We start from the raw sequence: 18275 nt of genomic DNA, 5'->3' as shown, positions 1-18275 counted from the left end.
CATGGAGCCATGGGAGCAGGTGGTGGATGGGCGTATGAGCAGTTGGTGCAAATCACAAGTGGTTATGTGACCATTGACGTCAGGCAGACAATCTTGGAAGAATATTGATAATGGTTGGGGTCACCTGCCCAGAAAAGGACAATGGCAAACCACTTCTGGAGAAAAATTTGCCAAGAGCAATCATGGTCATAGATGGAAAAAAGAATAAGTAAATTAAAGACAGATGGGAGACCATGATCGCCCACGTTATATACGACATGGCGCATAATGAAGAGGAGCCTATTTCGGAGGCTTGTGAACATTAATTGACATGCATATTTATGGAAAATAGAAGTTTAAGTGGTCAAAAGTTATCTAATAATGGCACAAGCAAGATTTCCAAAGAAATTGATGCTGAGGTTTAACAATAAAGGGTTTCAGTGCATTGAATAATTTTGCAAGGAACAAGTGAGCAAAATAACAAAGGGGATGAGTGTCAAATTAACACCAATAATCCAGGTAAAGTGAAGCCAGGAATAACAAGATTAATCAAATATTAAACAATGTTCTTGATATCTGCACAAGCAACTTGGAAGACGTGCACCTTCAGGGTGTGACCCTGTGACCCTGTGACCCTGTAGATGACCCGATTCCTCTGCAGTATCACGGATTGAAGCATCGCGGGAGTTCAGAACATCGAACCAGCGATGTACGCTGCTGTCGAAATAAGGGACGTGGCAGACTGTAACATCGAAACAGCCAGCTGTTGGCCTCCCCTCTCACTGAGGCATTTGAGGGGAGGGGAGGCGAGGGGAGGTTGGATGCGTTGTTGCTTGTGCGTGTGAGGGGAGCTTGGGGGTTCTAACGTTTTTTTCTGTCATTCATTCTTTGGAGTTTTTCTTCTGTTTTGTAGATTTCTGCAGAGAGTAAGAATTTCAGGTTGTACACTGTACACATTTTCTGATATTAAAAGGAACCATTGAACGTGTGAATGTTTTATCATTCGAAACGTATTACTTTAATGACAAATCGACTTGCCAATAACTTTAGACAACCCAACTTCAAAACTAAACATTGAAAACAATTGGAAATAAAATACAAGTTCTGAATTTATTGGATCTATGAGAAATATATTCAATCAATTTAAACTTTATTCCAATGCAGCAACGGTCAAGAAAAGTGAGATAAAAGTTGAAACGAATCATGAAATCTTATAAAAGATCAATTGCCACTTGCACTCATTTTGCCAAACATGTAGAGTTATTCTGCCAGGCAGCATCTATGGAAAGGAAGAAAGAGTGGACATTTCGTGCTCAAGCCTCAGTATCTGAAACTCCAGAGAAAATATTCCGAGTTTGTCCAATCTAAGAGATTCTGCAGATGTTGAAAATCTTGGGGAATACACACAAAATTCTGGAGGAACTCAGCAAGTCAGGCAGCACCTGTGGAGAGAAATAAACTGTCAACATTTTGGGTTGAGATCAGGACTGGAAAAGAAGGGGGAGAATAAATCAGAAGAAGAAAATGGGAATTGGAATAAGAAGAAATCCTATCAGATTCCTTCTTCTTCAGCCCTTTACTTTTCCCAACTATAATCTCCCAGCTTCTTACTTTATTCCCCTTCTCCCACCAATGACCCCTCCCATACGAGATTGTACTCCTTCCCCTCCCCCCAGCTTCTTACCTTTATATTCTAGCTTCTTCCCCCTTCCTTTCCAGACATGATGAAGGGTCTTGGCCTGAAATATTGGCTCTTTATTCCTCTCCACAGATGGTGCCTGACCTGCAGAGTTTTTCCAGCATTTTGTGTGTGAGGCTCTGGATTTCCAACATCTGGAGAATCTCCTGTGTCGGTAAATTTGTCTTGGAAGTTTCCACATCAGGAGAATGGTATCATTCTCTAATGCATCATTATGAGCTGTTAATAAGTTCAGATTCAAAATATTTTTGTCTTTATATATGTGTGTGTGTGTGTGTGCTCTAATTATGGATATTAATAGAATTACACTTTCATTATTGTTAAAATAGACACACACAAATATGTACAATATATTTGTACAATCACAGACGTGCAGTAGAGAACATCCTAACAAGCTGCATCACTGCTTGAAATTGCACAGGTAGCCAAAACTGCCCTATAGATCACCGGCACCAGCCAATCTGCCATCAAGGATATATATAAAGAAGGGTGCCAGAAAAGGGTCAGTAACTTCATGAAGAATACCGCACCTACCCTGCTCATGGACTGTTTGTCCCACTCCCATCAGAGAGGAGGCTACGTAGCATCCACACCAGGAGCACCAGACTCAAAAACAGTCATTTCTCCAAGCAGTGAGGCTGATCAACATCTCCACCCACTAACCCACCACTACTTTATTATTTCCTGTCAGTCACCTTATGTACATTCTAGTGTCACTTTATGGACGTACAATAAACCTTTGTATATAAGCTGTCTTATGTATTGCTATTTATTCTGTTTTTTTTGTACTGCATCAGATCTGGGGTAACAACTATTTTGTTCCCCTTCACACTTGTGTACTGGAAATGACATTAAACGATCTTGAATCTTGAATCCTGAATCAATTTCGACGTCAATGAATGAGAACATGAGAAACAGAAATATTTATTTTCATGAATACTTTGCTCCAGTTATCTCAATGTAACAAGAATGTAGCTTACCAATCAATGCTGGATCCTGTATTCAGAGTTTATAATAAACTATTGTGAAAATTAACCATTCACCAAAACGTCCAGAAGATCTCCACTCTCAGCATTCTCTAATATCCTGTGTGGTCATAAAATCTCTTTCCTGGTATATATTGATAAATGGATCATTTTCTTCTGTGAGGTTGTCTAATGTATCACTCTATTGCGAAAATGTTCCAAGTTGGTTTAAAGGATGGGGATTGTAGATTATCCCAGTATTAGGCTCGGGTTAAATCAGGAGTGTTGGCCGGAGTGGCTGGAAGGGCTGGAAGCACCAGTTCCTTGCTGTGTCTCAATAAATAAATATAATCACCAGGTCTCGGTACATGGTGACGGTAGTGTAGTGGTTCACACATTGCCTTACACTACAAGTGACCTGGGTTCAATTCCGACACAGCCGGTAAGGAGTTTATATGTTCTCTTCGTGACTGTGCAGGGTTTCTCCAGGTGCTCTGTACTGGTTTGTACTGTAGGTTAATTGTTCATTATAAATGACCAGAGATTAGGCTAGGATTAAAAACTGGGAGATTGCTGGCAGCGTACCTAGAAAGACCAGGAGGGCCTAGTCCATGCTGTATTTCCATAAATGGCTAAGAGTGAGAGACCAGCTGAGTGTGGTCCACTATGAGGTGAGGGTGAGTGCACCTCAGGGGTGAGTGTTTAGCCCACTGCTCTACTCTCTCTATACCCATGACTGTGTGGCTAGACATAGCTCAAATACCATCTATAAATTTGCTGATGATACAACCATTGTTGGTAGAATCTCAGGTGGTGACGGGAGGGCGTACAGAACCATAGAACACTACAGCACAGAAAACAGGCCATTCAGCTCTTCTAGGCTGTGCCGAAACATTATTCCGCTAGTCCTATTGACCTGCATCCAGTCCATAACCTTCCAGATCTCCCTCATCCATGTACATATCCAATTTATTCTTAAAACTTAAGAGTGAGCCCGCATTTACCATGTCAGATGGCAGCTTGTTCCACACTCCCACCACTCTCTGAGTGAAGAAGTTCCCCTAATATTCCCCCTAAACCTTTCCCCTTTCACCCTAAAGCCATGTCCTCTCGTATTTACCTCTCCTAATCTAAGTGGAAAGAGCCTACTCGCATTTACTCTATCTAGACCCCACATAATTTTGTAAACCTCTATCAAATCTCCCCTCATTCTTCCACGCTCCAAGGAATAAAATCCTAACCTGTTCAATCTTTCCCTGTAACTCAACTTCTGAATACCCAGCAACATCCTAGGAAATCTTCTCTACACTCTTTCAACTTTACTGACATCCTTGCTATAGTTACATGACCAAAAATGTACACAATACTCCAAATTTGGCCTCACCAAAGTCTTGTACAACCTCCCCATAACATCCCAACTCCTATACTCAATACTTTGATTTATGAATGTCAGGATGCCAAAAGCCTTCTTTACAACCCTGTCTACCCGTGACGCCACTTTCAGGGGATTATGTATCTGAACTCCCAGATCCCTTTGTTCCTCCACACTCCTCAATGCCCTACCATTTACTGTGTATGTCCTACCTTGATTTGTCCTTCCAAAATACAACACCTCACACTTGTCTGCATTAAATTCCATCTGCCATTTCCTGGCCCATTTTTCCAGTTCGTCCAGATCCCTCTACAAGCTTTGAAAGCTTTCCTCGCTGTCCACAACACCTCCAATCTTAGTGTCATCAGCAAACTTGCTGATCCAATTTACCACATTATTATCTAGATCATTGATATAGACAACAAACAACAATGGTCCCAGCACAGATCCCTGAGGCACACCACTACTCACAGGCCTCTAGTCTGATAAGCAATCATCCACTACCACTCTCTGTCTTCTCCCACACAGCCAATTTCGAATCCAGGTGTGAATCCAACTAGTGGAGTGGTGTCACAGCAACAACCTGGCACTCAATGTCGTTAAAACAAAAGAGCTGTGGACTTCAGGAAGGGTAAGATGAAGGAACACATACCAATCCTCATAGAGGGATCAGAAGTGGAGAAAGTGAGCAGTTTTAAATTCCTGGGTGTCAAGATCTCTGAGCATCTAACCTGATCCCAACATATCGATACAGTTATAAAGAAGGCAAGACAGCAGCTATACTTCATTAGGAGTTTGAAGAGATTTGGCAGGTCAACCAATACACTTAAAAACTTCTATAGTTGTACCAATGGAGAGCATTCTGACAGGCTGCATCACTGTCTGGTATGGAGGGGCTACTGCACAGGACCGAAAGAAGCTGCAGAGGGTTGTAAATCTAGTCAGCTCCATCTTGGGCACTAGCCTACAAAGTACCCAGGACATCTTCAGGGAGTGGTGTCTCAAAAAGGCAGCGTCCATTATTAAGAACCTCCAACACCCAGGGCATGCCCTTCTCTCACTGTTACCATCAGGTAGGAGGTATAGAAGCCTGAAGGCACACTCTCAGCGATTCAGGAACAGCTTCTTCCCCTCTGCCATCTGATTCCTAAATGAACATTGAACCCTTGAACACTACCTCACTTTTTAGTATATATTAATTCTGTTTTTTGCATGATTTTTAAACTATTCAATACACGTATACTGTAATTGATTTATTTTTTTATTTATTATTATTTTATTTTGTTTTTTTCTTCTATATTATGTATTGCATTGGACTGCTGCTGCTAAGTTAACAAATTTCACAACACATACGGTGATAATAGACCCGATTCTGATTCTGATTCTGAAGAGGGCACCACAGTAGTATGGTAGTTAGCACAACGCTAATAAAGCCTGCGATGTCAGGGTTCGGAGTTCAATCCTGGTGAACTCTTTAAGGATCCTGTAAGTCTTTCCTGTGGAATGCACGGGTTTCCTCTAGGTACCTGAGTTAACCTCAACATTCCAAGGTTTGGTTAATTGGTCATTGCAAACTGCCCTGTAATCAAGTAGGGGTTAAATTGGCGGTTTGCTTGATGATGCAGCTCGAAGGGCTGGAATGGCCAATTCTGTGCTGTATCTATCTATCTATCTATCTATAAATAAATAAATAAGCAGGAATTGTTTAAGATTTGCTTATGAAAGTGAACAGCAGCGTCTTATAATTATGTCTTCTAATATTTATCTGAAATGAATGCTCAGAACATTGTATCTGATTAGATTCAAATTCAGATTAATTTATCACAGGTACAGTAGATCCAAACACTCAGTGAAATGATTCATTTATATTAACAAAAAAAGTATGCAAGAGTGTGCTGGGTGTGGCCTGCAACAACATAGCATGTTCTACAATGTTCAACATAATATACAACAGAGAACACCAGCAACAACAATACAGAACAAAACAAGACAACAACAGCAAAACAAGCCCCTTTCTCACCCCACCCTCCCACCTCCTCCTCACACACGTGGACGTCCAACGTCAATGAAAGGCCACCTCCAGGCCTCCAGCCTTCAGCCCCAGTATCTCAAACTCACAGACATGGGGCCTCCAACTTCCAGTTATGATGAAGTTTCCGGTTCCATTCCTTTAATAGTTACTCTGACATTTAGAATTAATGGATTAAGTTTAATTTAAGTGAAACCCTGCCTGGTTTCCTTGGCTGCGTAAGTCTCAGGAAGACACACTCTGGTCCCGCCAAACCCGTGAGGTTGAGCCGGCTCTCCCACTCCAAACCCCGATTTGTGTGAACATAGAACATAGAACATAGAATAGTACAGCACAGTACAGGCCCTTCGGCCCACAATGTTGTGCCGACCCTCAAACCCCGCCTCCCATATAAACCCCCACCTTAAATCCCTCCATATACCTGTCTAGTAGTCTTTTAAATTTCACTAGTGTATCTGCCTCTACCACTGACTCAGGCAGTGCATTCCACGCACCAACCACTCTCTGAGTAAAAAACCTTCCTCTAATATCCCCCTTGAACTTCCCACCCTTTACCTTAAAGCCATGTCCTCTTGTATTGAGCAGCGGTGCCCTAGGGAAGAGGCACTGGCTATCCACTCTATCTATTCCTCTTATTATCTTGTACACCTCTATCATGTCTCCTCTCATCCTCCTTGTCTCCAGACAGCAAAGCCCTAGCCCTAGTGTGGATGCTGTGTAATTTGCTACCCTGTTATAACTCAGTGCCAAGAAATAACAGACAGCACACTACATATGACTAAAGTAATTATATTTATGACTCTTAACATAACTAAAGGGTTGGTAAAGAAAATAAAGAAAGAAACAAAGAGAGTCTATTATAATTAAACAGTCAAATGTGCACAAGTTGGAGCTCAACTCTTCCAAAGTCATACTCACCGATCCACAGTCGACTGCATCACCTTGCTCTACTGAATCATGCTTGGTCCCCACCATGTCGAATCCTACGACCAGTTCTCTCCAACATCTTCACTCTTCATCTCCCACCAAACAAAATATCTAGCTCACATTTCAAAGAACCCATTATCTCTAACCATAACCCAAACACTACTTCAATAGAAAGACCATTACGTTAGCAGAGAAACCTTCCCCAGGGTGTTACATGAAAAAACAAAGATGCTGGAAATGTCAAGCCTACACACACAGGCACCTCCCAGTCTCCACCAAGCTAACAGGAGTCACCTTACACTCATTGCTAACTCAGCACCTGCAGCCTATTTAAACCCAACCCTCATCCACAGTCCTTTGGTTCACCCGTCGAACCAGCCAGCTTCAACCAGTTGCTCCTAGCCTTCAGTTGCCTTGTTGTGTTTAGTATCTGTTCTCTCTTGCTTTGTGGCCCCTCATGGCCTGTTATTTTGCAAATTAATAGTAAGATATCATTTACTGCTTAAATCGTCTCTGCTGCTTTACTTCTGTCAAGACTCCTCTATATTTCCTGACAAGAAACTCTCAACAGGTCAATGCTTCAAGTCCAAAACCCTTCATGAGAGTTGGCATAAAGCATAATATGAAGCAAAATCTGAAAGAATATACTGTATAAAAGCAGATGGGAAAATAAGGAGGAGGAGAGGGCAGGGAAAGGGAATTATGTGTTTAATACTGTGAAAATCAAGCATAGATCATACTTGGAGGAAATGGCCTCTCTCTGCATTTAACATAGGATCCAATAATAATGAATATGGTACGCTTTTAGACTCAATGTTTTTAAATTTACTTATGATTACTTGATAGAAGTAGAATTAGGAGCTTATGGATGGAAATCACACAAATAAAGGACCTTGAAAATATATATATATAAAATATTGTTTATAGGCCATGGATGACAGCACATTAGTCATCGAATTGCTAAGCTAATTAATTTTGTGAAACACTTTAAAACAGCTCAAGGTTATATTTCCTCCTGACAGGTCCAGCTTTGTCAGCTTTCAGTGTCAAACCAGCTTTTCCATATTTGGGTTTGAACCCCATTCTGGTGATTTAAACAAATAGGTTAATTAACACACAAAGTACAGGAGGAACTAATTCAGCAGGTCAGGCAGCATCTATGGAAATGAATAAGCAGTCAATGTTTGGGGCCAAGACCCTTCTTCAGGACTGAAAAGGAAGGGGGAAATCGCTGGATTAAAAGAGTGGGGGGGAGGGGAAAGAAGACAAGCTAAAAAGTGATAGATAAAGCCAAGTGGGTAAGAAGTTAACGGGCTGGAGAAGAATAAATCTGATTGGAGAGAAGAGGGGACCATAGAAGACAGGGAAGGAGAAGGGGATCCGGTGGGGGAGGTGATAGACAGGTGAGAATAAGTAAGAAACCAGAGTGGGGAATAGAAGAGGGGAGGGGAGGGGAAAGAAAAGTTTATTTTTACCAGGTGGAGAAACCAACATCCATGCCAACAGGTTGGCAGCTACCCAAACGGAATATAAGGAATGTAGCCTGGGGAAAGGTACACACTCAGGACAACAAATATTTTTTCGAGTTTTAATTCCTTTATCTGTTTTAGATGTTTAAGTGCCAGAAGAGGGTCGCAAAACAGAACGAACAAAATTACAACCAGTTCTTGCCGTTACAATCTCAGCTTAATTTTCGATCCACACCCCTGTGTAGCGGCAAATTGCTTATACAGTATAAAAATACATAAAGCAAACTGCACAAAACTAATACAGAACTAATACAGTAATGGCAATCCTGAAGGAACATAATACAAACAACATTAGAATCCCCCCAACCCTGTATCTTATACATAGCAGCGAAAAGTGTAAGTGACTACATCTCGTCTAAGACGTCTACTACTTTTTACTACACACGTGCTGAACTTCCGAACAGAGACTAACCATTCACGTTACGCTGTTACATGCACAATCAGTCATGATACAATAAAGTTAGACAAAAGGTACACTTTGGCACAACTTTTACAAGATATTGCCTGGTAGTTAAATTACAGGAAGACTGACCTACTTGGCTGGTAAGGAACTTTGCACAAGCCATGCTATCCAGCATCGATGCTTTCACTCATGAAAATCTAAAGCATCCACATGTAGAACATGTCAAGTCACCGATATTCTTGATTCACCAAAAAGCATAAATGAATTCATATCGATATTATAAATTAATGCTCACCTTTCCTCACCATGCCCAGTATCTCTGGGAGGAACTCAATTCCAACGGCCCACCAGCATCTTCAGCAGAAAACAAAATGGTTTCCCCACTATCCAGTGCGTGCGTCATGACATCACCATCTCCACATAAAGGCACAGACAACTATTCTAGCATTACCCTGATGGATGCCTAAGTACACTTTTAACAATGCTGAATAAGATTCGACCGTCACCTGGTTACAGGAATTTAGCCGGATCAGTTGGAGCATGGAGGTGTTGTGGTTTTAGAACAATTATTCAGATGGATGTTAAAACAAGGCCCTTTCAGAAATGTGGAGATTACTCCCAAGCAGAGGCTCTTCCTGATGTTCAAGCCAACATAATCCATTAGCTGACACCATTGTATAACACAACAGCTTCCCACTTGTCTGATTGGTCAACTTGTTGTTGTATTGTCAAAGTTCAAAGTCCAAAGTAAATATATTATCAAAGTACAGTGGATTCTGGTTAATTGGGTCATGACAGAGACCAGTACATTTTGTCCTGATTAAGCAGCTGCCTCAATTAGACGGTTTCATGGAGATAGTTAAAACAATATATAAAAAGGCCAAACTATTCTTTAATCAAGCAGCAAATGATGTATTTAGATGAAAAACATAACAAATTAGAACACTATCAATACCTACTACAGTACTAAAAAAATGTGTATTCATTCCTAATAGTTATCAACAGAGAAATTAATTCAGTGTGCGCTGGCGTGTTCTTTTGATTGACACTAAAGGAACACAATCAGCGCAGACACCTAGAGCAGTTAATGGACTACCTTCAAACAATCCTTTCAATAATGGCCTCCTCCAAATCTTCATTTTCATTCAAGATGATTGCCAATAACTTCAAATCCTTCGTGGTTCCTAACTTGTTGAAGTAGTAGCCCATTCACCTCAGGGTTTGATGTGTTGTGTGTTCACAGATGCTCTACTGCACACCACTGTTGTGCATGTGGTTATTTGAGTTATTGACATCTTTCTGTCAGTTTGAACCAGTCTGGCCATTCTCCTCTGACTTCTCTCATTAACAAGGCATTTTCACCCACAGAACTGTCACCCACTGGATGTTTTACGTTTTCTCGCACCATTCTCTGAAACTTCTAGAGACTGTTGTGTGTGAAAATCCCGGGAGATCAGCAGTTTCTGAGATACTCAAACCATCCCATCTGACACCAACAATTATTCCATAGTAAATGTCATTCAGATCACATTTCTTCCCTATTCTGATGCTTGATCTGAACAACAACTGAACTTCTTGACCATGTCTGCATATTTTTATGCATTGAGTTGCTGCCACATGATTTGCTGATTAGATATTTGCATTAATGAGCAGGTGTACAAGGGTACCCAATAAAGAGTGTTTTTTTTTTGTTTTTCATTAGAAAATGAAAATGTTAGAAGTTAAACACATTTTAAGGAGGCAGGGAACAAGTCTAGGGAAGAAAAAACAAAGGGAAACATCTGTAAAAGAGAAAATAGTTCGAGAAATTAAATTAAAACTGGCTTAAGGTGTAAAACAAAAGCGACGGTTGATGGGACAAAAGGAAACACCAGCACAAAAGCGAAAAGAAAATTGAACTAAATTTCCTGGTCTGTATTAAGCCACCTAGGCACTGTCCTTGCTTATGTTGTGGGATACTCCAATGGGAATTTCCTCCCTGAAGGCATCCCAAGTGCTTAGCATCGAGCTCCACTTGACATCATTGCCATAATTTGTTTTGATCATCCGAGCATGGTGCGGGAAGCAGGAAACAAGAAACAGCCCTGAGGACACACTGCTGAATAAAGAATTTGACAGGTGACCATGCCTTACATCTTGGATTTGCTGAATGACATTAAAAAAAAACTCAAACTTTCAAAAATACTCCAAAACTGTAAAAAAAATTAACAAAACAATTTAATTTTCTTTTCCAAAAGTAATCAAGGCACCAAACACTTAACAACAAATATAATATTTAGCTAAGCTAAATTCATTCAAAAAATCTGTGTATTATTTTTATTCTATTTTTGTTTAAAAGTGCAATTAAAATTGTGATTAACTTGCAATTAATTTTTTTAATTGCTCGACAGCCTGAACCCAATTCCCTTTTGAAAATTGCTTTGGAATCTATCCACTACCTTCTGGGCTATGCATTCCAGATCATAACAATTGACACTGCAGAATATTTCTCCACATCTTACTTTGGGCACTTTTGGCAATTATTTTAAATCAATGCCATTTCATTCCTGCCACTGGATTTATTTTCTAGTTGTTATTTTTGGCCTCTCTTAAAGCTAATCTCGTCTTGGTCTATTTGGAGGCAAATAAGTTTAATCTCCTCAATGAGAGTCACCTGGATTTTGGAGTACTGCTAACACCTAGACCAGGGGTCAATGCCAAAGATCAAAGCCCAAAGGACGATCAGAAGTCTAGAAATCAAAGGCAAATGGCTGAAGAAGCAAGACTGGAGGCTAGAGACCCAGCGGTCAGTCCTGGGGTTGGAGGGCTATCTGTGCATGTGGATGAGTGGGAGGGAAGAAAAGGGCTGTTTTTTGCAGTTTTGTTTCGTTACTTGTTGTGTTCAGTGTTGTTTTGCCGAGCATTATGGATATGCTATGTTGGCGTCTGAATATATGATGGCATTTGTGGGCTGCCCCCAGTACATCCTTAAGTTGTGTTGGTTGTTAACACAACCTGTGTGTTTTGAAGTATATGTAATAAGCAAATGAATCTGAATCTTAATGCACTGCTGCTACAAAGCAACAAATTTCACAACATATACCAGTGATAAGACAAAGGCATTCGTTAGACTTGCGAGACCATGGATTTGCACCTTAGAAGGTTTCCAGGGCGCAGGCCTGCGCAAGGTTGTATGGAAGACTGGCAGTTGCCCATGCTGCAAGTCTCCCCTCTCCACGACACCGATGTTGTCCAAGGGAAGGGCATTAGGACCAATACAGCTTGGCACCAGTGTCGTCGCAGAGCAATGTGTGGTTAAGTGCCTTGCTCAAGGACACAACACGTTCCCTCGGCTGGGGCTCAAACTCACGACCTTCAGGTCACTAGTCGAACGCCTTAACCACTTGGCCACGTGCCCACAGTAATACCAGTGATATTAAACATGATTCTGATTCTAATCTGTGTAGCTTCATGAAGGAAAAACCATTATGTTTGTCAAAGTTCATCAAGCTCTTTGAGTATCAGCCTGAGCGGGCAAAGAAGAGTGTATGACACATAAAATGTAAATATTCAAAAGAATATTCAAATTTTATTTGAATGTTCTTTTCCATCATTTCTTCCACCCATCAGAGGTATTTATCAGGAGCACTGCATACATAGCACCTGAGCATTATCAATGATCCCTCCCATCTGCCCAACACCTCTTTGTCCCCCTACCACCAGGAAGGAGGTACCCTAGCATTAGGACGAGAACTGTTAGGATGGGAAACAGCTTCTTCCCCCAGACCATAAAACTACTGAACTCCCTGTCACCACCCAGGTCTCATCAAGTATGAGGCACCAGTAGAGTGATTCTGTTTGCTTGTAACTTGTATTGTAAATGCACCTTTTTATTTGTTAATTTATTTGTGGTAATATTACTTGATGTGTTATGCGTGTGAGTTATGTGTACTGTGTTGTGCACCTTGGTCTGAGAGAACGTTGTTTCGTTGGGCAGTATACATGTATAGGGATGAATGACAATAAACTGAACTTGAACTTTGTCTACGTGACATGCAAGACATTACTCACAAGTTTGGTGCTCATGACATAGGAAGCATTATATTACTATGGATAAAACAATGACCAACTAGCAAGAAGCAGTGAGTTGGATCAAAGAGCTATTAAGGTAGGAAGCCTATAACCAGTGGAAACATTGACAAACTTCTATAGATGTGGAGTGGAGAGTATACTGACTGGCTACATCACAGCCTGGTATGGAAACACTCATGTCCTTGAATGGAAACTCCTACAAGAAGTGGATACAGCCCAGCCCATCAAGGGTAAAGCCCTCCCATTGAGCACGTCCTTCATCAGGGACCCCCACCACCCAAGCCATGCCACTGCTGCCATCAGAAAGAAGGTACAGGAGCTTCAGGACTTACAACACCAGGTTCAGGAACAGTTATTACCCCTCAGCCATCAGGTTCCTGAACCACAGGAAGTAACTTCACCCAACTTCACTTGCCCCATCAGTGAAATGTTGCAATAATCTATGGACTCACTTTCAAGTATATTTCATTTCATGTTCTTGATATGTATTGCTTATTTATTTATTATTATTATTATTACAGTATTATTATTATTATTATTATTATTAGTTCTTTTTCTATTTGCAGTTTGTTGTCTTCTGCTCTCCAGTTGAATACCTTAGTTGGGTGGTCTTTCATTGATTCTGGAATGGTTTGAAGTTTGAATCTTGAACTTGGAAGCAGAGCTGTGGGTTATAGGATCATGGAGATGGAGCATAAGCCCTTCCTACCAGCCAGTTTATTCCAATTATGGTACCCGCCCAGCTCGTCACAATTTCATGCATTTCACCCATGTTCCTCTGAGCTCTGCCCCTCCACTTGCCTCGACAAGAGCTTCATAGAAAGTACAGTAATAGCTGCCTGAACCACTTCTTCTGGCAGCTCAATCTACTTACTCACCACCATCTGTGTTAAAATGTTGCCCCTCAGGATCCTTTCACCCAAAACCAGTGCCCACAAGGTTTGGACTGCTCGACCCTGGAGAAAAGACTTTTACTGTCCACCTTATCTATGTGTCTCAATTTTAAACACCTCTGGGATCACCACTCATTCTCCCACGTTTCAGGAATTAAGATCTACTCTGGCCAACCTCTCCCTGTAACTCAAAGTTCAAAGTAAATTTATTATGTATCTCTCACCATATACTAACTTGAGATTCATTTTCTTGCAGGCATTCACGGTAGAACAAAGATAAACAGAATCAATGAAAAATTACACACAAAGACTGATGATCTAACAATGTGCAAAAGCAGACAAACTGTATAAATAAATTAATAATAAATAAATAAATAAATAGATAGATAGATAAATAAATAAATAAATACATTCATACATACATACATACATACATACTGAAAACAGGAGTTGTAGAGTCTTTGAAAGTGAGCCCATACATGGTTGAATCAGTTCAGAGTTGAGATGAGTGAAGTTATCGATGCTGGTTCAACTCAAGCTTTTTAATCTTGGCAACGTTGTCATAAATCATCACTGCACACTTCAGATTAACTACATCTTTCCTATAACAAGGTGACCAAAACTCACACAGTACTTCAAGTATGCCCTCAGCAAAGAGTTAAATAATTGCAACATAGTATCTTAAACTGCTATACTCAGCAGCTTGACATCTAGTTATATCTCCACACTTACATATATATACTGTATGTGTGTGTATGTATATGTATAAGTGTGTATATATATATGTATATGTGTGTGTATATGTTTATTTACTGTAATTTACAGTTTTTTATTATTATGTATTACAATGTACTGCTGCCACAAAACAACACATTTCACAGCATATGCCAGTGATATTAAACCGGATTCTGATTCGGATTTTCATTTTGATTCTGTATCATACACTTTATCCGAAAATATTTATTTGACAATTGGTATGAGTTTAAATAAACATTCATCTCTCATAGAAATACATTATGTCCCATAAATTAGGTTTGTCATCCTTTGGAGAAATTTTACATGAAAATATAGACAGAGTTTTTGTTCTTGTGTTGACCCAGAGTCAAGAAGCAGCAGGTGTGTGTCATCCACTGTTGCGTGTCATCCACTATTGTGTGTCATCCACTACTGCGTGTGGTAAAAGAGCAAAAGATATGAGGCTAGAAATTTTTTCTCCTTTGTTGATGTACTTTTTGACCTTCAACAGTGTGTGAAATCAACTCCTTAGTTCATGTTTGCAGTGAGTTAATGTATCTTTATCAGGAATCTGTTTCTGCTGAATAAACTGATTTTGCTTTTGCTCTCTTGGTTAAACAAAATTTAGTTTACACAGTAGTTCAAGCACGTTGGTTTGTTGCATTTTTGGCAAATCATAAGTTCTATAAGTTAATAACAAAAAAAGGATGGGAAAATAATCGATTCCACAAAGGCACCCTGGCCTCAGTTGTGAAGGAAAAATAGATCAGTTCAAGAGAAAATGGTTAAATGTACTGTCAGCCTTTACTGAGGGGTTAAGTGCAGTTCAGAATTATATTTGGAACACACAGCTTAAACTTTGTATTGTTCTGTCCTGTAGGTTATCCCTATAAATCATATACTGTCCATTTGCTATCAATTAGTTAATAATTATCAATCAAACTTGATTATAAATTGTTCCTCAAACACAAGTTTTCACCAATTGCACTGGTGGCCAGAAGGATTTTAATTATACTCCACTGCATTTAATTCTGAAATCAGAATCCTGGATGGATGCTATGGAAAAAATGATTGGTAAATTACCTTTCAGTCTTGAGGAAGGGCCTCGGCCTGAAATGTTGACTGTTTATTCCTCTCCATCGACGCTGCCCAATCTGCTGGGTTCGTCCAGCATTTTGCATGTGTAACTCTGGATTTCCAGCATCTGAGAATCTCTTGTGCTTATAATTGGGAAATTGTTTCCAGTTCTATCTAATGGAGGGAGGATGTAAAGAGTATGTACCACACACAGCCCCAGGAAGATACGCAATACGAAATTTTCTCCTAGCTTGTGATTTCATATCTCATAATTCAAAAATGCACAGATCCCAATGAACTTTCATAGTAATAGTTAGTCTGAATAATGTAAATATTTTATAGTTACTCCAGTGTGACAGAGTCCTCAGTGCTGCAATTTTAATTATTATTTTTTTCTTTTTCCTCCTTACTGTGCCAACAGAACATATTTATTTTTCAATTTAAATCATTTTAAATCCCTCTGCAATACTTAAGTTCAACTCCACTTTCTCCCATTTCCGCAGCTTTATCCTTTAATTATTTGTACGTTATTTTCCTTGGCTGTGGTCTTGTTTCCCATTAAGATGTGTTTATGTTTCAAGCCGTCTTTGCTTCCCACTTCACTTTGCTGGATTGTTGGCATTTCCAGTTCAATACCCTCTATCCTTCAATGATTCTGTTCACTCTGTCCCGTTAGCAATATCCTCACCTTCATAGCTCGCTACTAGTCTTTCCTTTTACAGCAGCAAGCTATTTTCTCGTTCTTTCTCTTCTCAAGAGACATTTTTGGACAATGTCCTGAAACAGTTCTAGCGTTAAATTCTGCTTGCTTTAACACTGAGTTCCTACTGGGCATGGGGCCATCTGCGTTTCATCAATCGGGCCTTTCTGCCTGCACTGGAGGAGTAAGGTTAGCTTTGTAAATTATGTTCATTACTCACGTAACATTCATTGCGGGCCAAGCCAGTTGTGACATAGTTGGTGGTGCTTGTCTCCTGTGGCGACAGTTCTGTGCTTCATGTTTTCAAACATGTTGTGGTAGGCCACAGCACTCTGATCTGAAGCTCTGGACTTCCCATAGATTACAAATGGAAGAGCTGCGGTGTTGGGAGGAATGCGCTGCTGACTCAGCAGGCATTTTCCCAGCAAGGTCACACTTTCCAGCCCTTTTGAGGCACTGAATTTTGTTACTAAAGTAATGCTCACCCTGTTACCATTGCTCCTGCTCTCAGCAAGGGTTTCTTTCATCTCTTCTGATTTGGCAGCTGAGGAAGTCCTGTTGGATTCCCTACCTTTTTTATTTTAAATAGAAAACAAATATAATATTTTGCAGATTTTGATCAAACTATTGTTAAAGGTGTAATTGTAAACACTTTAGTATCATGATGCTGTCAGTCCTCAGAAAACAAGTTATTGCAATATTACTTGCTGCAGCTGACAGCATTGTTTTTATTTTTATTTAGAGATAGTAGTGTGATCGCGAGCTTATTTATTTATTTCTTTAGAGATACAGTACACAGCGGGCCCTTCTGGGCCTTCAAGCCTTGCTACCCAGCAATCCCCTGAATTAACCCTAGCCTAATCACAGGACAATTTACAATGACCAATTAACCTACCAACCAGCGCATCTTTGCACCGTGGGAGGAAATCGGTTGGGTGTGATATTCTCCTAAGGCAGGGGTTCCCAATCTTTTTTACATCATGGACCCCTACCATTACCTGAGGATTCCGTGGACCCCAGATTGGGAACCCCTGTCCTAAGGAGTTATTCATTAATGGAGAACACCTGACTTTGTTTAACACGGGCCGCCACCGCGTGGTCCTTGACAGATCGGGGTCAGGGTACAGTAGCATGGAATGCAGGACGACTGGGGACACTTCACTGCTGCAGCCTTCCTCCACCTTCAATGCCATTGTGATGTGTCTTCATCTTCCTCCAGCTCCACTGTTGAGATCTTTGTCTGGAAGCTCCCCCTTGCCCTTCCCGTCATGGGTGACTCTACCAGGAGCTCAGCTCTTGGGATCTCAGGAGCTCACAACACTGTCCCATGAGCCCGTGCCACCCTATCGCACTCAATTAACCTATGGATCGTTTAATTAGTGGTACTGCTTCATAGCATAAAAAGGGTTGGCAACCCCTGTACTAATCCATATGTCTTAGAAATGGGGGAGGAATTACAAGTAGCTGGAGAAAACCAACACAGTCGGAATCAGAATCAAGTTTATTATCACCGGCCTGTGACATGAAATTAGAGAATATACAGAGAGCATACAAATTCCTTACAGTCAGCAGCAGGATGTGAGAGATTTTATTGTGACCGGACTAGCTCAGTGCATTTGTCTTACTGGCATTTGGATGAAATAATGAAAACAAAGAGTTCGAGTCCAGTTACAGTAAACAGTTAGCCTAACGTGACCTTGGCAGTGAGTCAGAGAATGATTCAATAAATGTGAATGAAATAAACTGCCCCATTCTCTTATACAGTTTGTGAAATTTTTCCCAAAAATGGCCGCAATACTTTATCAAGCTGTTAGTAATTCTGAATCTGACAATATCTTATGGCTGAACAAAATGAACATACATGAATACACAAGAGTCTGGAGAAACGTGAGCTAA

General features: G+C 40.4%; 1 long non-coding RNA gene across 1 annotated transcript; it reads right to left on the bottom strand.

The window, feature by feature from the left end:
- Window positions 1–714: 714 nt before the first annotated feature.
- LOC134357509 (uncharacterized) lies at window positions 715–16735 on the bottom strand. Its single transcript, XR_010020636.1, has 3 exons — window positions 16600–16735; window positions 15686–15853; window positions 715–1421 (listed from the first exon to the last, which is right to left on the bottom strand). It is a non-coding gene; the product is annotated as an uncharacterized LOC134357509 (long non-coding RNA).
- Window positions 16736–18275: the final 1540 nt, after the last annotated feature.

The sequence above is a fragment of the Mobula hypostoma genome, chromosome 16 (assembly GCF_963921235.1).
Source record: "Mobula hypostoma chromosome 16, sMobHyp1.1, whole genome shotgun sequence".
Lineage (NCBI taxonomy): Eukaryota > Metazoa > Chordata > Chondrichthyes > Myliobatiformes > Myliobatidae > Mobula > Mobula hypostoma.
The sequence above is the reverse complement of the archived record's forward strand: the minus strand, read 5'-3'. Positions and strand labels throughout refer to the sequence as shown.